Here is a 13,185-nt window from a genome sequence, read left to right on the forward strand (position 1 = left end):
CGCCTAGATCGCTCTCGGATCGGATTGCGAAAGGAGCGGGAACTGATCGTGCAAGATCGCCACATTTTTGGTTGTTTGGTCTTCAAGTCGCTTCGGATTGCATAGATCGCTATTGGGTCGCAACAGGAGCGCTATCTGATCATAATCAGATCGTAAGTTCCCCTAGATAGCCGAAAAATGAGGAGACCTATGGCGCTCCCTCAGAGCGCGTAGAGCGCAGAAGAGCGTCGCCTTGTTGAACGTGGGCAATATATTTGGGATAACACTTTCTTAGTAAAGTACAGATTCTTGTACTTTTTGGGGGGTTGTGTCTAGTCCGGGATTCTGTACTTTACTAAGAAAGTGTTATCCAAAATATAACATTCGTTACATTTGACCACTTTCTAAATGGCATCGTGTGTTTATAGTTACGGCCCTCTTAATTGTAATAAAGAAGTTGTTCATCCATAAACCCTATCTTTACCTGTGATACACTGTGCCTCTAACTGCAGTTGAAAGTTCAGTAGGATATTTTCAAAATATTATTTGTGTCTTTCACGGATACACAAGTATCACCGTCAAGGACTTGACACACCTGTGTCACCTGGCGCGTCTCGGGTAATCCCGCACGTGACATAGTGTTGTTACATAATCACGCCAAACAAATATGGATGCGTCGCTCGATATGTATATTGTTATAAGATCGACCAGAACCTAATACAAAGCTATCTAATCCTCCAGGGTATGGACCGGTGTTTATATGTCAGATATAATCAATCACGTGTTGCTATGTTGCGTTGGAGACGCAATGTCAGATTATTCTGTCCAGTGTTTGTTTTTTAGTGTAAATTCTGAAGTACAGTAAACTACGTTTATAACGAACACCCTTATAACGAACTTACCGATATAACGAACTTATTTTTTAGTCCCGGCCATGTTTTGCATATATGCTGTATATGCTGCATTCAAAGAAAAACTTTAATTATTACAATATCGTGTCACACCATTACATACAAATGCAATTACACATCACATCTATTACTATACATTGTCCGGCCAAACATGGAGACACTGAAGTACAAATATTATTTACATTTATATAAAAGCACATAAAAATACATATTTTTTAAAACATTGTATAGTTAGGGGAAATGTTTGTCATTTTGTTGTAAATGTCCTGCGTTACAGTACCAGCAGCGGTGTGTGTGTGTGTGTGTGTGTGTGTGATGGCGTGTGTGTGTGTGTGATGGCGTGTGTGTGTGTGTGTGTGATGGCGTGTGTGTGTGTGTGATGGCGTGTGTGTGTGTGTGTGTGTGTGTGTGTGTGTGTGTGTGTGTGTGTGTGTGTGTGTGTGTGTGTGTGTGTGTGTGTGTGTGTGTGTGTGTGTGTGATTTGATAGTGCAAGCCGCAGTTTCAGCTAAGTTAACATGAATACCTCAGTATACTGACTCCGAGCCGACCAATCCTTGTTTTGGCCCCTAATGCACAGCTCCAGGCAGGGTAACAACACATACCATCTTTTAACGTCTTTTTGGTGTGACGCGGCCGGGGATCAAACCCCGGGCCTTCCACTCTCCAGGTGGTTTCTCTACCACTAGACCACTGACATTTTAGACAATACCGGATCAAGTTGAGTATTTACATAACGTGCACGCTGGGTGCCATACACAGCTAAACCTCGTCTACTCGACGCCATTAGCTCCATACGTCGCTTAGGAACTGAAAACATCGGACCTGATCTTTTCTTAGAGTGTTCTTATCTGTTTCATAAATGTTTTATTAAGTAATTATCTATTTGATAAATGTGTGATAAGAGTGTTATTATCTATCTGATTGCGATTCATAATAATAATAGCGACAAAGCCCTTCCTTTTTCATAAGACATCTCTGCCAAAAACAGATTAATTAGATTAATTACTCAAAATAAATCTATGTTCGCCGTTATTTTCATGCATGAACTAATCTTGGTTGTTGAAGGAGTTTAGACTTTTCCGGATATTTTAAACTCCTGCGAGTCCAAAACGTATTCCATGTAATGCTTGAGATGGACAGTGGCATCAGTCAGGCATGATAACAATATATTTAATCAATAATCAGACACCAGGTTATGCCAGGGTCAAACTGATGTCAAGAAAAACGAACGTCCTCGCCCTCTGCTACCGCCAAATAAACTATTTAACCAAAACTCCTTTTGTTCGTAAGTATTAGTCATATTAAAAATACTGTTTATTGAATTTACACAACGTAAGGAGTAAATTAACTAAATGTGTAAGATAATATTTGAAATTATAAACATTCAGTATCATAACACAATTATACATAGAAGAATCAATTACGGGAGACCATCTTGAATTCAAGATGGCTGACATCGACCTTATGATAAATATTTAAGAAAACCATGTTGTATTTAATCAATGTAGGCTTTTTAAGAAATGAAAATACAGCCTAGAATGAAGACGAAAACTTCATTTCAACATGTATTATGTCGCCATGACAAATGCGCACCTGCTGACATCTATGTGAAAAGACAACAGACCCCACCCCAAAATCCATGCAACTGAAAAATATTTGCTCAACCTTGATTTTGGTTGTTTTTTTATTTTGACGAATAACACCCTTCTGAGGAATTTAAACCAAATTTGGCTTTTTGTGAAAACTCTCCGACTACTTATGATGTTGATACAGTCGGACGCACGATGGACAACGGATTCCTTATAATTATTATCTACTCAGATTTCAGTATTCTTGTGCTTGATGTCAGTTTTCGGGTCCCTATGTTTCTTCTTGAACCGATATTACCCTATCCTTAGTAACTCAGAAAGTTGTTACTACTATCCAGACTTAGTAACTAGAGAACTCTTATTCCAGACCTAGTAAATAAAGACCTCGTTAATCCAGACCTTGTCAATAACGACCTCATAATTCCAGACCTAGTAAATAAAGACCTCGTTATTTCAGGCCTTGTCAATAAAGACCTCGTTATTCCAGACCTTGTCAATAAAGACCTCATTATTCCAGACCTTGTCAATAAAGACCTCGTTATTCCAGACCTTGTCAAAAAAAGACCTCGTTATTCCAGACCTTGTCAATAAAGACCTCAATATTCCAGACCTTGTCAATAAAGACCTCGTTATTCCAGACACTGTCAATAAAGACCTCGTTATTCCAGACCTTGTCAAATAAGACCTCGTTATTCCAGACCTTGTCAATAAAGACCTCATTATTCCAGACCTTGTCAATAAAGACCTCGTTATTCCAGACACTGTCAATAAAGACCTCATTATTCCAGACCCTGTCAATAAAGACCTCGTAAATCCAGACCTATGCGGGTATTCACTCGTTTGTCTGTAAAAGCTGAGATTTAAACCGTGTGCAGGACGTGTTGAGTTGTTTGATTTATGACAGCAATTTATAACACTTTAAATGTCACAAATGCTCAGCACCTCCTAAAGCCGACCTTGGCCGTGGCCTAGTGTGTGCACAGTAAACAAGGTAAACATTGCCGGGTCAAGGGGTTATAAAGTCGATCTGTTCAAGGTAATGAATTTAAGATAATGAAGTATCCCAGTTCCCAGTTACAGATACACAACGGTATGAAGGCTGACAGAGCGAACTTCCGACTGTCGGTTGGCCTGATCGTGTACCTTGTTTGTCAGCACCAGACCCGGCCCGTGGGGGTCATCAAAATTGCGAACGTCTAAGACATGCTAGAAGTGACATGAGAAAGTGAGAGCACAGTATTTTTTCTTTAAATCTCATTTATGCTCTGACCAATATAGTTAATAGTTTATGGCGGTACGTGTTCGCGGTGCTTATATTTGGAGAGAGTTGTCCCCCTTTGATTATCTTAAAATATACTGATTTCAGGAATACCCTATTTTGAAATTGATTTTAAATACAGTCATATCCAAATGTATGATACCGAATTTTAGTGACATCAAATATTTTTTTGTTAAATTCGTTTATATATTTTTTAATTTTCAATCACAAAGCTACTGTTTAAGTTGCAATTACCCAGGGGTGGTGACACGTCCATGCGTGTGAGGTGGGGGAAATTTACATTTCAAGGTTTTACATTTGAAACGTAAATATTTAATTTCCCGGTATATAATAAGTAGGGTATTCCTTGTGTCGCGTGAAATATCAAAATCATGATATTTTCACTCGTGACTGGAATATCAAAACACACAAGGATGAGATTCTATTCTTCCCAAATCATGCTGCCAACATTCCCAGCTTGTATGTCTTGCGTGTAAAAGGCCACCAGGCTTCAGAGGCAGAAACATTGGGGACGTCATTTAATTGTGACAGAATATGTCACAGAATACGTCACAAAGGTCTGCAAAGCATAGTGGTGCAATTTCATTGTAGTGATGTCTCTAGTATATATCGCTTGATCCCACCAAAGTGATATCTCACTTAGAAGCCAATTGTGGATTATAAAGTGGAATAGGGGATTAATTTAGACAATATTCATGATGTAGCAGGGCACTCTTGGTTAGTAGGCTCCGGAAGGTATACATTGCCTATTTTTCCTCCACAGTTGAAGATACAGATTTCATCAATAATACAGATCACTAGTTATGTACAAGTCCAAATTTATTTACATTAAAGCATTAAGATAACATTATTAATAATTTACTTGTGAATGAACACTCAGTAATAACTGAAACATTATTTTACAAATCAGATCTGACGGGCGACAGACGTCTTTCAAAGAAGGCATACTTCCAAGAAAACATAATAAACTCATAATGAAATCAATGTAATTTGACCACATTGTAACCAACTCATCTTCATCCAGTGTGTCACAGAGGGATATAAACGTCGTGTTTCTTTCCTGAAGATAAAGTTTAATAGCCAATTTATTTTTATAACAGAGACAAATTGATAAAGACGCCACCTAACACTGCAACATAATATGGGGGCACGTATCTTTGAAGACGTATCCTACTAGCAAGTCTTTTCTCATTTAAACATTAATGAAGAACAATTATATGACACAATGTGACCATGGATGTTGCTAGGCATGTAACAATGATACACATATACATCAAGCTGATTGATAAGATCAAATTTGTTAACAAACACCATCCTAAAGATATTGGAGATCTGGATTTATTCGCACCTACAAACTGGAGTTGTCCAAGGCATGTCCAACATCTGTTTGTACAGGTACATGTTGTAGTATATATTATACGGCTCATCTCTCTCTCTCTCTCTCTCTCTCTCTCTCTCTCTCTCTCTCTCTCTCTCTCTCTCTCTCTCTCTCTCTGTATGTATGTATGTATGTATGTATGTATATGTAATCTCACACCTGATATGTGTATGTGTTTCAAAAATAGTTGGTGCATTATTCATACAGAATTGGTTTTGCATAAATTGTATAGGCGCCGTGGCATACATTACTGGTGCATGGGGACGCACGCAGTCATCCGCTGGTACTATGTTAGCAGCACCGTGGGTCTGGGAAGCCATGGGATTGCGGCGAGGTAGAAACACTTATGTTTCAACACTAGATTGCAATACAAGCAGGTGTTCAGCTAACTCAGATACTGCTTAGATTGTATATAGGAAAACACATAAAGATAACACTATAACATTTTTATGAGACCTTGCACATTGAATTGCGGGCAGTAAAACGCTCCTCAATCAGGCTACCGCCAGTGTAAACACTGTTTGTTGATCCGACACCTCGTTGTGTTAATTAGTTCAGACAGTTCAGATGTCTGACTCGAGGAGCCACGAGCACCATTCAGACTTTTACATGGGCACTGAGTTCCCTCCCTTTGCTCTTCAAGGATCAGCTGACCTTTGTGATCCACGGTCTGTCAGCACCATGCCCTAGCCGTGCTCCAGAAAAAGTAAACGTCTACAGTTTATTGGTTCCCCTTGCATTAAGTTGTCAAGCCGTTATTATCAACGACATACTGTTGAAACGGGCGTTAAACCTAACTCACTCACTCACAGTGGCCTGTGTAACCAAGTGTCCTTGCATCGCTTTCTTTGGAGGCCCTGGACTACCATTTGGTAGATACTGACGAAAAAACACACTGCGCCCCCGCATTTGGGTCAATGTTATACATACATGTGAGACTATGACAACGAATACAAAAACACCTGGTCGTCAGCAGCGGTAGAAACTAACATTTTTAGTCCACTAGTCCTTATAATGATAACATATAGCGAAACCCTTAAAAATTGCAATTTTCTACTGGTCCTTATGATACCTTAACTATTAGACAGTTTGGCAAGGACTACAGGACGAGTGCTGCGTCTGAAAATAATTGATTGTAAAATTATATCCTGCTACAGTTTACTTGCACTGATAGAAATAATGAAGTCTCTATTTCTCCAGCTGTAGGAAAGGAGTGAGTGACTTTGGTTTAACGCCGCTTTTAACAGTATTCCAGTTATATTAAGGCGTGTCAGCTTAATGTGAGAGGAAAACCTAAAGTGATGCAGGTCTTAGACGTTTACCACTTTGGTGAAAAACCAACGAGCACGGGTATGATGCTGACAAACCTAGAAACATCGGGGCGAACCGGATTCGAACCCACAATCATAGGTTTCTGGCGTGCCCAAGGGACACAACTCTGCACACGAATCGCGGCGCCTTAGACGCCTGGGCCACCCCTGCCCCCTGCTGGAAATAATACTCAGGGGGAGTAGTGCTCAGGGGGGACACAATACGTCAAAGAATCTAGATGGTCCACAATCGATTGTAAACAGGCCGCCGTCGTTTGGCAGTAATACCGGGTGCGACGTTGGCCAACAATCAAATTGTATGAATGGCGGGTGCTATCGGTAGGGCAGGACATGCAAACCCTTTTCGCGAACACCGGGTGTCATCACTGATTTTCAGTGCTCCATTCATATATGCTCTAAAGAAAAGCAGGGGATACTAGGAAATATCTTAAAATTTCCAAACTTGTACGAGATGTTAGTTTCCAGTATAGTTGTATGATAATTATGAAAGAATTTGGAACAAAGCATGACACTAGATGTTATGACGGCCAGCGATCTTGAAGGTCCATATGGGAGAGATGGAAAATGTCAAACTTGACGTTTCCGGATCGGGGGTGAGTTGTGGATAATACCGCCAATAACCCGTCGACGCAACGCGCGCTGCAGACGTCACGTCGCTCGTCCATACACTATCAACAAATGAGATAGAGACAATCACAGCTGTATGATAAGCAGCACCAATAAGATAGACGGAACTAATGGTCCACAGAGATTAATCGACCTTCCTTGAAAGTCAAAATCAGGGATGATAGGGTGTTTATTGTCAACACTTATCTTTGTTCTAATACTTGGTATTACCATTTGTATTTCATGATCCCCTACTTTTTGTTAAGAGTATAATTTTCATCTCTGTTTTGCCCCAAAAGGCCATGGAATCTGTTTCGGCAGGTAATCGAGACGTTATTCTCTGGCGCTGACATTAAACATTTACGAATGTAACGAAGGCACACCGTGGATCTCCAAAGCAATCTCCGCTGAATTAGCTCATGCTTCTGCATCGATTATGCATTGTTACCGGGTCGTTATTGTCTCGTGTCACCGTCTGGTGACCTTTCCGCTCCCGGCATGATTTCCGACACCGCTCGGCAAAGTCCGGCGCTCGTCGTTGTACACATTCGTGAGCAACTCGTGTTATTCCGGGACAAGCCGAATAGCGACTTCTTGCAGGTTACGGAAAGGGGCGAGTGGTGACGAATGCGTTGTACAGTGTCATTGCGTTCTGTGTTTGGGAAATAGTGGCTCGTCTCGTTCATTCTCTTGTAATTTAATGGTACTCTCATACCATGTATCTGTCTTATGTTCAGTACCTTATTATTGTATTGAAAATATTTTTGTAACTATGATTTTCAAACATAAGGGTAATTCATATGTACACTCAGATAATTCTCATGTATTTAAGATCAATTATCTTTTTTGCCTCATCAATAATTGTACAAAGCTTGTTTTAAATCTGTATTGAAACCGGTGGGTAGTTTATGTTCAGCGCTTTATTTTGATACATTCATCTTTAGAGTAGATATATAGTAGTTGTTCAAACAAAATGGCGGCGCCAAGTCAAGGGGGTCGGATCAATAATCAAGATCTATATTGTGATAAAACGGGTCTTACATTGCGAAATGCATTAAATCACGTGGGCACATTGATTAAAAACATGAAAAGATTTGGAAAATATATGTTGACGCCGAGCTGGCTGTACACATGCTTTGCAAATCCTGCAATCGACCAAAATCTGCACGGCAGTTAACAAACCGGATTTCGATTTCGTTACGCGATTTTGATTGAACTATGCATAGACTCGTTCGTCCAGCCAAAATATAACTCCATAATACCAGCCTATTTCGACAAGGGTGGAAACTGGACTTTTTAAGTCAGTTAACTCACTTGCCTCGGGAAGAATTGATCGGGTGGTCAGACTCGGTGACCTGTTTGATACAAGGCTTCGTATCCCATGCATTTGCGGAGATCGATGCTCATGATATAAAAATCACTGGATTGTCTGGTTCAGGCTTATTTATTACAGACCTCCAACACATAGCTTCGTGCGGCGTTTAACAACAAACAAACAAACAAACATTGTTGTACATGGAACTGGACGGTAAACGACCCTGTGTATCCCCTGCTGCAGCCTATATCAACCTGTGGTCCAGGTGAACGTGGATACAAGGCTAGTACCGTATATTCGCAATGACTGTTATTGCCTTTCGTATTTAACGCGCAGTTGTAGAAACAACAGCCTTCACTGAATAGCCTTTGGAAACGTGTTAAAGATCCTAACAAATATACACACACACACCCCTCCTTCCTCCTCCCCCCCCCCCCCCCCCACACACACACACACACACACTCACCCGGAACAACGCCCTTGAATCCTAACAGCATATGCTATAACTCTATAACTGAAGTTTGTCATGTCAAATAGAGCACAGTATTTGAAAGGTGCCGATAAATCAAACGGAAAAGCTAACATGTTAGTTAAACGGCAACCAGTATGCAACATCCATTGATCTACATAATACCACATAAAAACACCGATATTAGGCGTCCCTGAGTGACGGCCCTATCAATCAAGGCCAGACGTATCTGGGACGCACGCTGGCCTGTGGGTATGTTTGTCTTTGGACAAAGTCGTCTCCACTTCACACATGTTTCTAATTCATGTAAGTACGAAATGTTCAATTTCAGTGATATTAATGCATCAACGTAAACTATAAGCCCGAGTAGTACTGACGGGTGTCATTACCCATTTCCAGCATGTAAAAACAATAGTATTCATTGTTCGGGGAACGCCTCAAAATTACTACGGAATTAAAAAATAAATTCGTGTAGAAATACATAATCAGTAAGATTTATTGATAATCTATTAACAAACTTTGTGTGCTAAATTATTTTTTTCTAGAAAATTAATACGTTACCCTTAAAACAGAATGATATCAATCTGCATTGACCATGCATATCATATCGACTGAAACATGTACATGTACGTGCCTTATCTGGCAAAAACATTCAACAGTTTTGTAGTGTAATCAAGGAATTTGGGGAATACAGGAATGATCTGATAAATCAGAGAACCAGCCTTCAACGCGACCTACCTGCAGCATGAATGTGTGAAAATAATGAATTATCTATGCAATATTCGCTCCTTCAAAACCTTTGACACTCTCCCTCTTTTTATCTTCACATCAAGACGGCAGATTGATCGCCTTCTGATACCACTGCAAGCTTCTGCCGCAAGATAACCGGTTATAATGTCCTTTAATCACGAGTATGTAAAGTCCGTGTTATTTCAGACTTAACTACGGAAGCCTTTTAACACAACTTGTTTTTATTTGTTTGCTCTTTAACGCCGCACTCCAATATTCCAGCTATATGAAGGCTGTCTGTAAATAATCAAATCTGGACAAGACAATCCAGTGATTGACAACATGAGCATCGATCAACGCAATTGGAATGGATGACATGCATCAACCAAGTCAGCGAGACTGACCACCCGATCCCGTTAGTCGCCTCTTTACGTCAAGCATGGGTTGCTAAAGAGCTATACTGCCCCGGATCTTCACGGGACGTTTTTTTCCTTGAAATTTCAAGATAATAACTTGAAATTTCAACTTAGTATCTTGAACTTTCAACTTATAATCATGAATTTCAAGATGCTGTGTTGAAATTTCAAGATACATAAGTTTAAATTTCAAGATAAGAAGTTGAAATTTCAACTTAGCATCTTAAAATTTCAAGTTAGTATCTTGAAATTTCAAGAAAAAAAACACTAAAAAAATGGTCCTAAAAGGTTTCCGTACTCAACTCCACATTAACTTCTTTTTTTCTGCGCGTCTCAAGTCGTAAAACAGGGAATTGTATGATAGGTTATCGGTAATCTGCTCATACGTTCAACGGCAACGGTAACCACGATCACCATGTATCAGTCTCAATAATCGGCTGATTCAAGTTACCGATTTTCCCTGATAACCGATTTGCTTCACTTGCTTCTTCCATATTTGTTCGTTACAAGTGTTCAAGATTGCCACACTTATCAAACCACGATCAAGCCGGTTGATCTTTGAGTACAGTCCGTGTCAATAATAAGTTCACCCGGTATGGCATTTTTGGTTCAAGATCCATTCCAACGTGTGCCACCTTCAGTACCCCCTGGAGCATTCCCCATTCTCACCCTTGATACGCACACACACACACACACGCGCGCACGCACGCACGCACGCACCCACGCGCGCTTATCCCCTCAACGTATATGAAGAACAGAACGTTGTTGGGTACATTGTAGCTGTTACCGTTACCGCCATGTTGGATGAGGGAATGCCCAAGTGCGTGTGTTACAATCAGGGAACAGTTCACACGCCTGCGACATCCTGCCAAATGAGCTCCAACATGTATGTCGATATCATTAAATATGATATTATTGTTTATTTTTATGATCTGATAATTTAATGAATTTAATGGTTTTAAGGTATCATTAAGTGGTTTTAAGGTGTCAGTTATTACTAAAAACGTTTCCTTAGGGAAGCTGGTACAGTATATAGGTAAATGTTCTGGTTGCACGTGCAATGTACGTGCAATCAATGCTTCAAACAAAATGGCGGAGCCCAGTCGAAGACATCTGCTCAATAGTCAAGATCTATATTGTGATAAAACGGGTCTTACCTCGCGAAGTGCATCAAATCACATGAGCACCTTGATTAAAAACATGAAAGACATTGCAAAATATCTGTCGACAGCGATTTGGCGGTACACATGGTTTGCAAATCCTGCAGTCGACGAAATCTGCATGTTGAAATCCATGTTGTTTACGAACCGGATGTCTAGTTGGACTGTGCATAGACTCGTTAGTCCAGCCAAAATGTGACTCCATAATTGCAGCCAAGTTCGGCAAGGGTGGAAACTGGACTTTTATAATCAGTTAACTCCCTTGCCTCGGGAAGATGCAGTCATGGCGGATACACTCCCTGGTTGGCGCATGGAGTGTGTTGATAAAGTAACGATTGGGAGAGTACCGTTTGATAGTATTGTTTGATAGGCATTTCTTAGAAGTTGACGGATGACAAAGATGACAAATAGATATGGAGAGCAACTTTTTTATAATTCTGTGTTTATTATATCGTTTCTAAAAACAACCTCATGTCAATATTATTCATATTCAAAGCCGAATGGCTTCTTGTAGTTTCCGGAGAGAATAGATTTTTGACGAGTATGATACTGTCAGATCCTAAGAAACTCGTACATTAATAACCAGGGTGAGTAAGTATGTTCAGAACACAAGTACTGCTTCTGTATAACATGTCATATTACTGCACTGAGGCCTCGTTCAACAAAGCGACCTTGGTGTTCCGATAGTCTTAAATCAATGTAAGAGTAGGGGCAGTAAGATAGTCTTAGTGCTGAGATCGCTTTGTGGAACGAAGCCCCGATGACTTATAGTGGATGATAGTGTGACCATGTACCCACGTTGCGCTATCACAGCTGAGTCTACATCAGTCCAGGTCCAGGTACGATCCGTTTTATCCAGTATGTCCCTTTGGCACGCCTGAAACCTTTGATTGTGGGTTCGAATCCCGGTTCGCCCCGTGCTCGTGAGTTTCACCGAAGTGGTAAACGTCTGAGACCTGCATCACTTCGGGATTACCTCCCATATTACGCTGACACGCCATGATATAACTGGAATACTGTTAAAAGCGGCGTTAAACCCAACACACTCACTCACTTATCAGTATCATAAATAAGAAAACACACCACTTGTTTGTGAGGTGAGCTGAGATGAGGTGAGGTGAATGGTGTTTAACGTCGCGTCCAAGATTATTGCACTTATTTAGCGACGTGCAATGCACGCGTGTGTGTGGCTATTCGTACTTGTCCGGAATGATGCCGATTTATAGTGCTAGGTCACTGAGATACCATGCCACAGTTTAACATTAATACCCCACTCAGTATACTGACTCCGAGTCGACCAGTCCTTGCTTTAGCCCCTTAGCGCTAGACGGGGAACCAAGTACCACCTTTAAACGTCTTTTGGTATGTCGCAGCCGGGGATCAAACCCCGGACCTTACGCACTCCGGGCGGACGCTCTACCACTAGACCAGGGAAGCGTTAAGGTGTTAAGAAGTTCTTCGACAATATGTTTAGTTCTTAACGCTAACCCATTCCCTTTGCCTGATTCGGTTTTACAGCAGAACTGACTAATTCCCATTTAAAAAATTAATAAACAAGACGAAAATAATTAATTATGTTGTGAAAGGCACGGATTAACAGGTTAAACTCTACCAAACCTTGGACGTAAGAATTATACGCAATGACCCATAAATGTTGAGAGAAAATAAATGAAATTAATAGAACATTTTATAATTATTTCCTTTAATTCCAGAGATATCTTGCTGAAGGAACATCGTCCTCGTGACAAGACTGCGGAAGGGGTACATCGATGATAGCACTATGAGCGTCAGCTTGATTGGTTGGTTGTCGGACACGTGACTTGTGACATGTAAGTAGATTGGTCAGTCGTGCAGACCGGCCTGGGTATGTGAACGTTATAGTCTGATTCTTCCCCTTAAATCAAATTTACATGTGTATTTTTTCTTAGTCTATCGTATATTTATGACTCTGATCTCTGCTGCGGCGTACTGCCCAGTGCGTTGTGAAGACAGATATGTTGGTCGAACACGAGCGATCTGGTG

The 13,185-nt window shown here is 40.6% G+C and overlaps 1 long non-coding RNA gene across 1 annotated transcript in view; it reads left to right on the forward strand.

Moving 5' to 3' along the window:
* Nucleotides 1–13,185, forward strand: part of LOC125384137 — a 54,534-nt gene that overhangs the window by 27,993 nt on the left and 13,356 nt on the right. Inside the window, exon 2 of the long non-coding RNA XR_007222950.1 lies at nucleotides 12,876–12,992. This is a non-coding gene — a long non-coding RNA (uncharacterized LOC125384137). The remainder of the gene's footprint in view (nucleotides 1–12,875; nucleotides 12,993–13,185) is intronic.

The sequence above is a fragment of the Haliotis rufescens genome, unplaced genomic scaffold, assembly GCF_023055435.1.
Source record: "Haliotis rufescens isolate VD_foot unplaced genomic scaffold, xgHalRufe1.0.p SCAF_27, whole genome shotgun sequence".
Lineage (NCBI taxonomy): Eukaryota > Metazoa > Mollusca > Gastropoda > Lepetellida > Haliotidae > Haliotis > Haliotis rufescens.